Source organism: Acomys russatus, chromosome 3 (genome assembly GCF_903995435.1).
Source record: "Acomys russatus chromosome 3, mAcoRus1.1, whole genome shotgun sequence".
Taxonomy (NCBI): domain Eukaryota; kingdom Metazoa; phylum Chordata; class Mammalia; order Rodentia; family Muridae; genus Acomys; species Acomys russatus.
In genome coordinates this window covers 42750753-42764955 of record NC_067139.1, presented here as the reverse complement: position 1 = coordinate 42764955, position 14203 = coordinate 42750753, and positions in this window count along the sequence as shown.

The following is a 14203-nucleotide window of genomic DNA, read 5'->3' as shown; positions in this document are numbered from 1 at the left end:
ACACACACACACACACACCCCTGGGGGCTCCAGGACAGAACCTATCCTTGCTTTAGTGAGCTGCCGACATCCTAGTGTGTGGCTGTACTCCTACCTCGGCCTCTGCGCCAATTCTCTCCCTTCTTTGTGTGTATCAAGTCACTCACCTCCGCCCTCTTATAAGGACTCTGTGACTGTATTATTGCATTTAGGGATCATCTCCCTACTTCCAGATCCTTAAGTTCTGTACACCAGAAGTTGTTGCCATGTAAGGCGATATCTCTCAGGTCGTGGGGATGAAGACACAATGTGTCAGGTGTCATTGTTCAGCCCACCACCGTCACCTGCCACAGGAGCTCATTGTGATGCTCCAGGTACACAAAATATGTGAAAACATTTTCTGTTTTTTTTTCCCCAGAGATTTATTTATCTTAGTTTTATATGTATGAGTCTTTTGACTGCGTGTATATATGTGCACCAAGTGCATGCCTGGTGTCAACAGAGGCTCAAAGAGGGTGCCAGATCCTCTAGAACTGGAGCTGTGGATGGTTGTAGGCAGCCATGCCATCTGCCGGAGCAGCAAGTGCTCTTAACTATGGAGCCAGCCCTCCAGCCCTGTGAAAACGTTGTGTGAATGACAGTCGGCTAAGAGATTCAGATATTGTTGCTGTGATAAAGGCAATATCTGAATCGCGGAATTTACAGAACAGTGCAGCGGACAATGACCTGAACAACAGAATTAATGAAGTTCTCGTGCCAGTCAGGGCATGGAGACATGCACTCATTCAGTGAGAGTCCTCGGTCACCTGCTGTGTGCCAGAGCTTTTGTAAACTGTTGCAGTCCATGGTAAGAAAGTAGCCATGGACCCTGGGCTTCATGGAGCTTATGTTCGAGTCCTGCGGATGGATCAGATTTTAAACAACAGACATGGCAAGGATAAGAGTAGAGCATCCCTCAGATAGGATACTGGGTGACAATTGCTGGGGAGGGAGCAGGGGACAGGGGAGGGGGCTGGTCATTCTTTCAGTCCCTGTGACAGTGCTGTAAGGCAGGCAGCTCATTGATGACAATGTTTGGCCTCAGGGGTCCAGGTTGAGAGGGGCAGTAGTGACAACTGGGTGAAGTGTTGACAGAAAGAAAATCATCAAGGGTAAAGTGTGTGTGTGTGTGTGTGTGTGTGTGTGTGTGTGTGTGTATGTATACACAGACATGCCCATGCTCTGTGTGTATGCCATGTTTATGTATACATGCATGCCTGGTTATATGTATTCACATGACTGTGGAGGCCAGAGCTTGGTGTTGAGTGCTTTCCTCAGTTACTCTTATGCAATATGGAGCTCTCTTATCTCACCAGGCTGTCTGGCCAGTGAATTCCGGGGATCCATTTGTGTCTGCCTCTCCAGCTCTGGGCTAACAGGTTCTAGCCATCACAGGCAGCTTTTTCCGTGGGTGCTGGGATCTGAACTTGGGCCCTCATGCTTCTGCAGCAAGCTCTTTACTGACTGAGCTGTCTCCCCACTCCTAGTAGTTCAGAGTATGTTTCTATTGTCATCCTGGCTCAGTTGCTGTGAGTGCAAAAGCCTGTGGTCAAATAAATATCAGTAAAACGGAGCCAGAGACATGACGGAACTGTATCCTGCTCAACAGCACACGCAAAGCTGTGGTCCTAGGTCCTCTGCAGGGTGGAGGCCTGGGCAGCTGGGCTTGCCAGCTTTGAAAGCAGTATTAGAAACCTGTACTTTCCCTGGGTTATTTTCAGTTCTAACATGCCAGTGGCAACTCATTTATTAAAATATGGGCCAGGCTAAGCGCATTGAGAACTAGACTAAGCTTATAGGCAGGCCATCACTTTTGAACTTTTATTTTATGAAATAAAATATAATAGCAATGTGCCTGGCTGCTATAGTCCGAGCTGTCTTGGATGTTAGGTTTCATGTGCTGGATACGGGATCCCCTACACCCCACTTTGGGAGCTGCTTGGATCATGGGAAATGCTCCATTTGCAGGTTAGTAGATGAATAGGTTATCAAGGGACTGGACTTATTATAAAAGTAAGCTGTGCCTGGAATGCTGATTCTGTCTTCCTAAATGATGTCATCTACCACATATGCATCCAGCAATAAAACCCCAAGAATCGGAGGAGATGCCCACCTCTTCTTGGTGTTCTCATTCTCCAGAGCTGCAATAAGCAAATAACTATATATAGTATAAAGCAATATATACATAAATATAAATAAATTATATGTTTATATACATATACACGTATGTATGTATGTATGTATCTTCCAGTGTCAAGTATGTTGTTATAGAAAGGACCTAAGGCACAGTCAGAGCTGATAGAGGGAGCACAGACTAGAGGTGAGCATTGCCTACATGCAAACCTTGAGGAATGCACAGCTTCTTATAGTGTGCTCTTCGCCCACGAAGCTTTTGGCAATACCAGGTGTACCTGACCATTCCTTGCAGCTAGTTCTCCTTGTCACAGAGCTCCCATCTACCAATCCTGGACAGGTCCCACCATTTTATTTAATCACATATTGCAAAGCTGAAGGAATTGGGTATTTCAAAAAAACCTCTTATTTGGAGGTTTCCGTGTTTCACAGAGTGAAGATATAAATGAAAATGTCATGCAAATTGCAAAGCGCTCTATAAATGCTGGTTGTGGTTTTCATTGTGGTTACAGGAACATGGACTGCTGTTTTTGTCAGAATTAAGTGGTGGGTTAAGCCTAGAAAACCCACTGTAATCACTTTTTGGTGTTTCCTTGTATTAGTGAAAGATTACAGATTAAGGGAATAGTAACCTCAAATCGTGTCTGTTTTGGATCTCAGCCCTGAGCTACTTGTCACCATTGATTGTGTGCCTCATGTAGCCACCTGACACCAATGTCTAGAAGAATGGCCATCCTTGACCCTTGAAGTTAGGTGTGGCCCTGGCTGGCTTTGACCAGTGAAACACAGTGAACCATACGCCATTGCACAGAGCTGAGTCTGTTCATCCATGGCGGACAAGTCTCCGGTCTTCTGCCCCTGCTTTAGCAGTTGTGGACACACAAGTTACTGCAGAACAGGTGCTTGCTATCTCAGCCCTCACAGAGATACTGCCTGGCAGAGCAGCTCTCACTTCCAGGGGCCATTTCATGCCACTAAGATCTGGGAGCTATTTGTTTCCTCAAATCAGTGCATCCTGTGTTGACTGGAAAAACTACCCACGTGTGGGGACAGGTGTATGAAACCATTAGTTACCAGTGGGGTACCTCATGTCATGGAAAGAGTGGAGGTTTTGTGAGTACACTGCAATTTTCCCTGGCCCTGTTGCTTGTTAGCCTCATGATCTTCAGGACTCAGTTCCCTTGTTTGTGAGGTGGGCAAGAATGACCAGGAGGAGCAAGTTTTCTTGCCTGGAATGTGTAGCTTATGTGGGATACAGCACCTGTGGTGTGTGCAGCACGCAGCACCTGTGGTGTGTGCAGCACGCAGCACCTGTGGTGTGTGCAGCACGCAGCACCTGTAGTGTGTGCAGCACGCAGCACCTGTGGTGTGTGCAGCACGCAGCACCTGTGGTGTGTGCAGCACGCAGCACCTGTAGTGTGTGCAGCACGCAGCACCTGTAGTGTGTGCAGCACGCAGCACCTGTGGTGTGTGCAGCACGCAGCACCTGTGGTGTGTGCAGCACGCAGCACCTGTAGTGTGTGCAGCACGCAGCACCTGTAGTGTGTGCAGCACGCAGCACCTGTAGTGTGTGCAGCACGCAGCACCTGTAGTGTGTGCAGCACGCAGCACCTGTAGTGTGTGCAGCACGCAGCACCTGTAGTGTGTGCAGCATGCAGCACCTGTAGTGTGTGCAGCACGCAGCACCTGTAGTGTGTGCAGCATGGAGAAATCAATGCATGCAGGGAGGCAGGCAGGTGCGAAGTGCATGAGGTACTTGCTGTCTGACTACTGTGGCAATGCCTGGTTCTTCTACAGGCTTCTAGACCAGACCCTAAAGAAAACTGAGGTGCACACACTCTGACCCCCAGAAGCTTAGATCTCTCCCATAGGAGAAGGGCTGGCATTTCTGTAGGGCTGGTAGTCCATGGGACTGTGCAGACACCCAGTGAGGGCAGGCACAGGAGGGTAGGGAAGATGAGCCAGCCTTCGAGTGGCATAAGGCTTTGTGGATATTCTGTAGGTGGGCAAGGAAGCCTTTCAATCAGAGCAAAAACCACAAAGACACAAAGGGGTAAAGCAGCAGAGGGAATGTGGGGGTGGGTAGAAACTTGGGGCATCAGAAAGCAAGAATCACCCTGGGGGGACAGTGATAAGGACTGGAAAATTAGAGTGAGGTCAGCTGAATAAAACAACTTCTGAACTTCAGAGCAGTCAAATTACAGGGATTTATAAAGAGTTACTTTAATATTACTTTTAGAATTGCTTTTACTTATTCAGTTATTTAACTTTTAAATTACATTTCTTTTGGTGCACGCGCGCACACGTACACACATGCATACTACGGTGTGTATGTGTAATCACAGGACGACTCCTGGAGAGTAGTTACACCCATTATATGCCCTCTGGGGACCAAGCAGTCAGGCTTGGTGGCACATGCCTTTAACCGCTACGCCATCTTGCTGGCATCCTCTCGTCTTTGCTGCTATATACCGTGTTACACCAACACCCAGGAGCTAAGGTGAACCACTGTGTGAGGCTTATGGTTTCAGTGGGCCGTGGATTAGGCAAGGCTGCTGTGAGGAGGTCATTCACTCACAGGTGTGGTGCGGGAGGCTTGTAGGCTGGGGTGCATGCAAATCCTCAGGCTTCTTGTGTGGAGGCTCCAGCCTTATATATCCCAGCAGTTGAAGTCACCTGGTCATGAGGATGTGACCTCTGATAATGCGACCTCTGATGACGTGACCTCTGAAGCCACACAGCCAAGCTCACTACATTCTGTTGGTTGCACATAAGTTTCAAGCCTATTTACAGTTAAAGTGATGCGGCAAAGACCCCCTTCTCCTCATGGGAGCAGCGTCAGTCACAACATAGAAAAGCATGTGAGGCGGTCTCATTTACAGTCTCCTGGGTAGCCTGGCAATCATCTTATGCAAGTTGCTTTGTGTTCTGGAAACCTTAGCACACCAGCCGCACATGAGTGTGCTCACACGCCTCAGCACTGACTGTTCAGCACATCAGTGGCACACAAGTATGTTCACACACACCTCAGCACTGACTGCTCAACACACCATCTTCACATGAGTGTGCTCATACACCTCAGCACTGATGGCTCAACACACCAGTCACACACAAGTGTGCTCACACATGCCTCAGCACTGACTGCTCAGCTTACCAGCTGCACACATGTGTGCTCACATGCACCTTAGCATTGATTGCTCAACACTCCAGCTGCACATGAGTGTGTTCACACACCTCAGCACTGACTGCTTAGCACATCACCTGCACAGGAGTGTGCTCACACACGCCTCAGCACTGATTGCTTAACACACCAGCCATACATGAGTGTGCTCACATATGCCTCCGCACTGACTTGAAGCAAGGCCAGTCTGCAGTGCTGGCAGATGCTGTCTTAGGTTCTAGCCCTAGGTTCCTGATGGTGACCTGGCTCGCTGTTGGGTCCCAGTCATCAAAGCTGCCCTGCCAGAAGCTGGTAGGAGTGCTTGTCTCTGAATGGTGGATGTCAGAGCAGAGGGAGCCTCAGCAGTTCATCTGTCTCCATGATTTTCAAGTGCATTGTCTCCACGTGGTTAGTGTGGAAACCATAATAAAATGCACTGCTAACTGGAATTACCAACACTCACAGAAGTGAGCACAGCCATTCCTATAGCCTGCTTTAATTGTGAGGCTTTGGAACAAGAGAGCAGGGGTGGGGTGGGGTCAAGGGTCAGGGGTTAGCCTGGGCTGTTGGAGTGTTTGTGGTACTTTTTCCATCAGATTCACTATTCTTGTTAACTCCAGATCTACTTTGGACTGTTGTCCACAGAAGAGCTACAGGCGCTATTTCACAGCCAGGCAGAGTTCCCAGTTATTGGCTGCTCTGGACTCAACTTGAACCCGGGGAAAACCTCAGGCGTGCCTTTTAATAGCAGAGTCCATTTAAAGGACTGGATGAGGTTATCCGTGGCCCAGATGCTGCCCTTAAGAGTGCTCCCAGGAGGGAGGCTTGCAACACAGATGGTGGCACTGCTTATCTGTCATTCTCTGGCCAGAAAGGGGCAAGGGTAACATAGAACACATTCATTTCTGGCCTTGGGATGGGTCCAGTAATTTGGTCTAGGCAATCTGTACAGATGCTTAAGGCATCAAGCAAGATAATTCAACACATGGCATAGGTTTGGGTACCAAGCTGCTGGGGTGCTGCCTTGAGCTCTGTCAGTGTGCTCGACTTTTATTGTCTATGACTTTAACACACAAGGACAAACCACCTAATTTAAAAATTCGTTGGTTGTACCTTCAAGTCCCCTCCCCATGATTTATTCATCACTTATGAAATAGCTTGCTATAGGGGAAGGCACTGCAGCAGCTGACAGGTGGGAATCCTGTTCTGGCATAAACAGGTCAGGGTGGAGCCCAGAGGAATTCACAGGGAGGGTTGGGAGCAAAAGGCTTTTTTTCCCCCCCTTCCGATGTCATTTTCTCTTCTCTTTCCTGGAAGAGACACTGAGTACCACTTCATAGAAACACTTCCCTCTCTTTTAAAAAAAGAAACGCATTGAGCTTGTAAGGAAATGCTTGGCTTAAATGCAGCTGGTGGGGAGGTTCCCCAGTAACCAAGTCCAGATTGGACTATGGTGAGGCCTCCCCGCTGCCTCCCAGTTTAGTCACCATCGGCAGGGGAAATTATCCTACAGGCATCGAGATATTTTGGGAAGAATGAAATCTTAAGCTTTTTTTTTTTTTTAAAGCCATTTTGAGGCCTGGAAGAACCCCAGCCATGTTTGCTGTTTTCAGTTTAACTTCTGCTGAGCATCTTTGTATTAACTTAGGAATGTAAGCGCAGTGTGAGGGCGGCTGCATCTGTGCAACGTGTTTCTGATTATTTGCATATAATTCAGCAAAGTCGCTTTGGGAGGAATTATTTATTTTTCATCTCTTTAATTTTCATTAAGCCTCATGATTTCCTCCCCCTCCCCCTTCCCCCACCTCCCCTGTTTCCTTTCTCTGGCTTTAGTTTACCGAATGACCTTTGTGTGGACAGTGAACTATTTGCATTTTGAAAGGCTGAGACCATCCAGATTCCTTGGTAGGACAAGATGTATTATTTTACCAGTGGAATGAGAGTTGGGAAGTGTAGACGCTGGGTTGGGGCGTGGGGCCCTCAGTACCTCTTTTATCTCTCGAATCACATTGGTTGGTAATCCTGAAAGCAAAAAAGGTTATCGCACGCTTGGCAATGTGAGGGCAAGCCCAAAGAAGAAGCCTCTGTTCTTACGGGCCCGTGTGCCTTCATAGCTGCCTCATGGCTGCTTCTGAGAACGGCTCCTTTAAGGGGAAACAGCTCTAGGAAGACCTGTTGGAGGAATCTGAAAAATGCTTTATGAGCCCAAAAAGTTACAGGAAGGCAGGGGAGGATTTGCAAGGCCTGGGCTGTGAGAGAGCCTTAAAGTGTTGGGCGCGGGGGCTCAAGTGTCTCCTCAGTTCCTCTTGTCCCTTGACCCCTGGTTGCTTGAGTACAGTTGCTCTCTTTGTCTATATTTGTGACTACAACAACATGTCAGGGACAGTCCAGCTCCCAGGCTGCTGCTCTGGGTACTGCCCTCAGTGGGGAGCCAGTGGGAGGACAGCTGGTAACCGAGGGACCAGGAATCAGGCGGGCCGAGGCTCTCCTCTGGTGTCCAGAGGCCTGTGGAGCAGCTGGGCAGGCATCTTTGTCTGCATTAGGAAGAGTTCCAACGATGTCAGCTGCCCCCACCAACTTGCCTAGTGAGCACACAATTCTAGCTGCTTCCGGTGGGTGTCTGCATGGGGAGACCCCAACAGACTAAAAAAGCAAGAATGCGGGGACCCAGAACACACTCTCTGCTCAAAATGATCAAATCCCGCGTGTGTAACACAGGCCCATTTTCCTCACTCACGGACACATCTGCCCTGAAAACACCTCCAGTGAGAAAGCCGAGGTCTGTCCTCATGCCTGGCTCTATTGACATGCCCTTTCTAGCTTTAATTTACGATATGTTCTGCCCAGGGCTTAAGCTGTGTTTCCCTCAGCCTTCAGCAATGCAGGTTACTTCAACTTTATGAAGGTGATAAGTTATTTGGCTTCCACGTTCATCGCCTGGAGTGGATAGGAAGGTCAGGCAGGCAAGGCGAATGCTGTTGCGTGAAACCCAGTTCAAGAGCAGGGTCTGTTTTTGTAAGGCAACAGCTGCCGTGGAGCTAGATGTCGCACGTGGCAACACTCCTAAGCCTGCTTCAAGTCACAGGTCAGCTGCTGGGATCTTTTCACAGGTTGGGCGGCCATCGCTGCTGTCTGATTCTGAACAGTTCATCCCCTTGAGGGAAACCCTTTAAGCCTCTCTTCTTTCAGCCCCTGTCAACCCTATAGAATCACGTAAGGCACGCGTGGCCATTTGTGGCCGGGTCTCTGTTGTGTGAGTCAGCACATTGCTCCTTTTGCTGAATCGTGTTCAACTGTGTGGTACAATGCATTTACTCATTTAGTAGTTGCCGGACAGTCAGATGTTCAGGGATTTATACAACTGCTTGTATGAACAGGTGTTTTAACACGCCCTGAGGAGTGGCATTGCTTTGTAATTCCTTATATGGTAATTTTGAATGACTGTGCCTGATTGATTTTCCAAAATTGTTGCATAAATGTTACAGTCCCCGAAGACAGTGAACAAGGATTCTAATTTCTGGCCACTCTCAAAGGGCCTTGTCTTTCTTATTTTTGATGTTGAGTGAGCTTGCGGTGGTACCTCTGTGGTTTGGTTTATATCTCTCTGTGACGGGCTGTATTGAGCATATTTTTATGGGCTTATAGGTCACCTGCCTGTCTTCTTTAGAGAAGTATTTGTTCAACACCTTTACTCGTTTTAAAACTGGCTTACCAGACATGATGGCACTTACCTTTAATCCCAGCACTCAGGAGGCAGAGGGAGGTGGATCTCTGTTAAAACCAAGGCCATCCCTGTCTGCATAGTGAGTTCTAAGCCAACAAAAGCTACACAGCAAGACTGTCAAAACAAAGGAGAAAACAACCATACAAACAACAACAAAAACCCCTGGCAATTTGTCTTTAGATTGTTGAGTTGTTTATATTGTTGAATTATACAAGCTCCTTATATATTCCAGAACTAAGTCCTGTATATATGGTCTGCAAATATTTTCTCTTGTCTTGTGGGTTCTCAGTGGCATCTTTTGAAACACAAACACTTTTCACTTCAGTGAAGTCTAATTTATCTATTTTTGTCTGTCTCTTGTGCTTTCAGTATCAAATCTAAGAGAATGATGTTGCAACTATTTACTTTGCTGTCTGCTAAGGGTTTTGTAGTCTTTCTTATTGTTATATTTCTGTTTTGTTTTTGTTTATTTGTTTGCTTGCTTTTGAGACAGGGTTTTCTGTGTAGCTCTGGCTGTCCTGTAATTTGCTTTGTAGACCAGGCTGGCCTCGAACTCACAGAGATCTGTTTGGCTCTACCTCCTGAGTGCTAGTACTAAAGATTTACTCCACCATGCCCAGCTGGTTTTGTAGTCTTAAATCTTATTTTGGGTCTTTGATTTATTTTCAGTTAGCTTATGTGTGTGCAGTGAAACTGGAGGGCTGTTCTTCTGCATGCTGGTATTGAAACCTTTATATATGCGCCATCTTCGTCTGTTCCATCCACCAGTGTATCTGTCTTTATGTCACTACCACAGAGTCCCCCCCCCTTTTTTTAAGATTTATTCATTTATGTGTATGAGTGTTTGCATGGATGTCTGTGCACCATGTGGTACAGTGCCTGAGGAGACAAGGAGAGGGAACTTGAGTTACAGATGGTTGTGAGCTACCCTGTGGGTGCTGGGAGCCAAATCCCAATCCTTTGTGAGAACAGCCAGTGCTCTTCACCACTGAGTCACCTCTTACTCTCAGCACTGCCCAGTCCAGATTACAGTAGTTGAGGAGAGAGTTCTGAAATTTAGAACCAACTGTGATCCCTCTGATTTATGTTGTGTATATGTGTGTGTGTGTGTGTGTGTGTGTGTGTGTGTGTGTATCAATTTTAATTATTCTGAATCTGTTATGCTCATATGCAGTGGGGAAACATCTTACCAATCTCCTCAAATAAGAAAGTCGAAAAATTTATAATGAAGAGTGATTTGTTTTAAAAGAGAGCTCATACAGAGGGTTCATGGTTCAGCCCTTGCCTTCACATTATCTTTTTTTTACTAAGATTTTTACTATTATAATTTATTCAGATTATATCCTGATTGTTATCCCCTCCCTCATATCTTCCCATTCCCACCCACCCTCCCTCCCTCCCTCCCTCCCTCTCTCACTCTATTCCCCTCCCCTAGACCTCTGACAGAAGGGGACCTCCTCCCCCACCATATGACCACAGCCTATCAGGTCTCATCCAGATAGGATAGCTTGTTTCCCTTTTCTCCGTGTGCTGCCGGACCTCCCTACCAAGGAGAAGTGACCAAATTGGGGGCACCAGAGTTCATATCAGAGGCAGTCCCCACTGTCCACACAACCATGGAGAATGAGCTGTCCATTGGCTAGGTCTGAACAGGTGTTCTAGCATTGTCATTATCCTAATTAACAAAATGACACCATGAAGAGGTGGAGTGGTGGTTCAGTGGTTAGAGTACTGGCTGCTCTGGCAGAGGACCAGGGTTTGGTTTCTACCACCCACATGGCAGCTCATAATCTCTGGAATTCCAGTTTCAGATGATCTGATGCCCTCCTCTGGCTTTCCTGGGTACACGGTGCATACACATATGTGCAGGCAAACACTCATTCACATAAAATGAAAATAACCAACAAAATAAAAGACACCATGATTGTGGAGTGAACATAAGTGAGTTAGGAAGAATAAATTGTGGAGTGTGTTACAAGGAGTCTCTTCCCCAGCAATTGGTATGATAAACTTCAAGTAGCAAAAGTTACGTTGTGGGAGATTGATATACTTCAGTTTGGTAACTTTTTTTTTTTTTTTTTTTTTAGATCTTGGCACAGTGGCTCAAATGTTGTTGCTTAGTATACAGCACTGATTATAATTATTGCCTACTTCTGCTAAGAGGAATACGGGGAGAAACAGGGTGCTTACAGTAGGAAGGAGAGCTGAAACCAAATCCCGAGCAGCTCATTAAAGAAAGAGTTGGCTCTTCCGTTGATGGGACGGAAGTCAACATCAAGGTCAAAGCTGGGCATTGTGAAATACACCAGGGCTTGTGAAGAGACACAGAGGCCACATGCTCAGTGTGTGAGCAGAGGTCTGTGGGGGACAAAGCTGCCACAAGAAACGGTGCAGCTGCAGCCCTGAGTGGCTGACGAATGACGTCCATGCCGTGCTGGCTGATGGGAGTGCTTTAGACTGTTTTGCACAAAACTGTAAGTACTGACAGGCATAGCTCTTAAAGTACAAAAGTGTCAAGGATAATAGTTTTTAAACGTGTAAGGGAGTCCTGGGGTTAAAAATAATTGCTCGGAAACCTTTAGGTAAAACACCCTTAGGTAAAAAATGAACATATCTTCTCAGGTGTTCATACCTGTGCTGTAGTGTACCCCCCCACCTCTCTCCTCACTCCGATAAGAATTCTGACCTGGAGAGAGGCTAAGGGAATTGCCCAGGGTCACGGGGCTAGTAAGCAACAGAGGTAGACTTGGAACCTTTTGTATCTTGTTTCCCGGGCTGTGTCTGAAGGGTCTGCAGCCTTTGGGTTCGAGGGATAGTAAGCTTCATAAGTAGCTGTGTCGAGGGATAGGGGAAGCAGACATTCTGAGCAGACATCCAGCAATTTTGCAGAAACCACGTTGGGTTATGAATCTCTAGTTGACTGACAGCAACAAGAAGCTAAGCCCACAATCTAGTCTGTAATATCCCAAGAGATCTTGCCTTGACACTCCCAGATCTTTCAAAGAGTGGTTTGTTGGCTGCCCTGAGTCCTTGACCTCATTAGATTTATGGCTTAAGCCTAGGGGAGTTGGCTAGCATGCTGCCAATTACTGGGCTGGGCCACATTAATCACAAACTCCCTCTCAAAGAAATCTTGGGATGAGCGGAGAAAGCCAGCCAGGTCAGTACAGAGCCTACCTCAGGGCAGCGACTCTTCTTGGTACCACTACGTCTAGTTTTTAAAAAAGAAAAGAAAAGCAAAAATTAGGGTGGTTATACTCACTGTTTAAAAAAAAAAAAGTAAAAAATTGGCAGATTATGAAAACTTGGTTCAGATTTATAGAATAGTTATGGCTATGTGAACTATAACTCACTCATTTCTACCATTAAAATCTCTCATACATACTACACACAGGAGACCCCCCCTCCCTGCAGACCTGTCTTGGGTTACACCGTCAAACCTTGCACAAAGCCACTTTTGCTCCTTGATTTCAAGATAAGGGGACAGGGAATCAGACTCTTCTCTGCCCGAGCCCACAGTGAGTTTACAGCTCAGGCCTGGGGCCCTCCCTTCTCCGGATGGTCCCGTATTTAGCTCAAATATTGGCAAAACAGTGAAAGAGAAGGGGCGAGTGGGACAGTTCCTGAGGGCTCAGCTCCTCAGTGAAAGCAGCTCTCATTTTTATTTTAGGAACATTTATATCTATTTTGATGTCTTGGAAAGTCTAAGTTTAGCTCCGCACACCACTCCATCTTACCACCTTCCCTTACGCTAAGGCAATATGAAGTCAAGGTTGCCAAGGGCCGTTTTGTCCATAAACTGATGGCTGCTTGGCTACTGTCGAGCTCCACTTTTAGGTCAGGAAGAAAGATGAGCATAGTGTGTAAGCTGTAAGGGGTTCATGAGGGCAAACAGTTTGACATAACGTCAGAGACTTCAGGTGTGACAAAACAGCACATCTACCTCATTGTGCCTGGGAAGCAAAAGCTAGGGAGGGAGAGATGAATACTTACAGCCCTAGTCAGAGGCATTCCTGGATGTCCAGAATCTCCAGTAGGCCCCAGTCTTGACAAGGTTCTGCTGTTTCCCTAGCAACAAGCTGAGGAGCATATTTTGTGAACATAAGGGTTTGGGGAGCTGCCACCGATCCATACCGTAACAATGACCCTCATGTTGTGTCGTCTTTGTAGGCTAGTCATGGGGTCTGAATATATTCCCCTGACACACATACAAATTTATGTGTTGAAAACTCAGTCCCCAGAGTTATATGTTAATGGTGTTTGGGGAGCTGGAGAGATGGCAGAGTTTGAAAAGGGCTTGTCATGAAAACACTAGGACCCAAGGTCAGGTCTCTAGCATCCCTGTAGAAGTCAGGAATGGAGGTTTGTCTGTATTCCCAGTGCTGGGAGCATGGAGACAAGAGGGTCTCTGGAGGTCATTGAACAGCGAGCCCAGCATCCCACCACAGAAAACACACACACACACACACACACACACACACACACACACACACATAGCATTACACAACTGAAACGCACATAAATATACACAGTGCACACACAGAGCACACACACACAGCAAACACACAGACATACAAAACACGTGCACAGATAACACTTATACACATGTATGCACAGCACATACGCAGGGCATGCATACACACAGATATACACAGCAAACACACATATACTCATAACAGAACACATATGCTCATAAATATATACAGCACACACACACGCACATACATGCACACACACACACACGCACACACACACACATACACTCACACACACACACGCACATACACACACACACATACACTCACACACACACACGCACATACACGCACACACACACACATACACTCACACACACACACGCACGCACAAGATGGTACTGGGAATTGTGGCCTTTGGGAAGTGGTTAGAATTAGATGAGGCCCAGGGGATGGAGTCCATAATGGCAGGAGGAGATCTACAGGCCTGAGATAACATGCTCGCTCCATCATGCTGTGTGACACCTTCCAGAGGCTAACAGATGCCAGTGTCATATCTTCGAATCTTTTGGTCCCAGAGCCATGATAAAATGAACTCCTATTCTTTATTGATTATCAGGTCTCAAGTATTTTGTTATAGCAATGGAAAATAAACTAAGACAGGTGGCATGAGCCCCACTTTGTGGTTGCCTG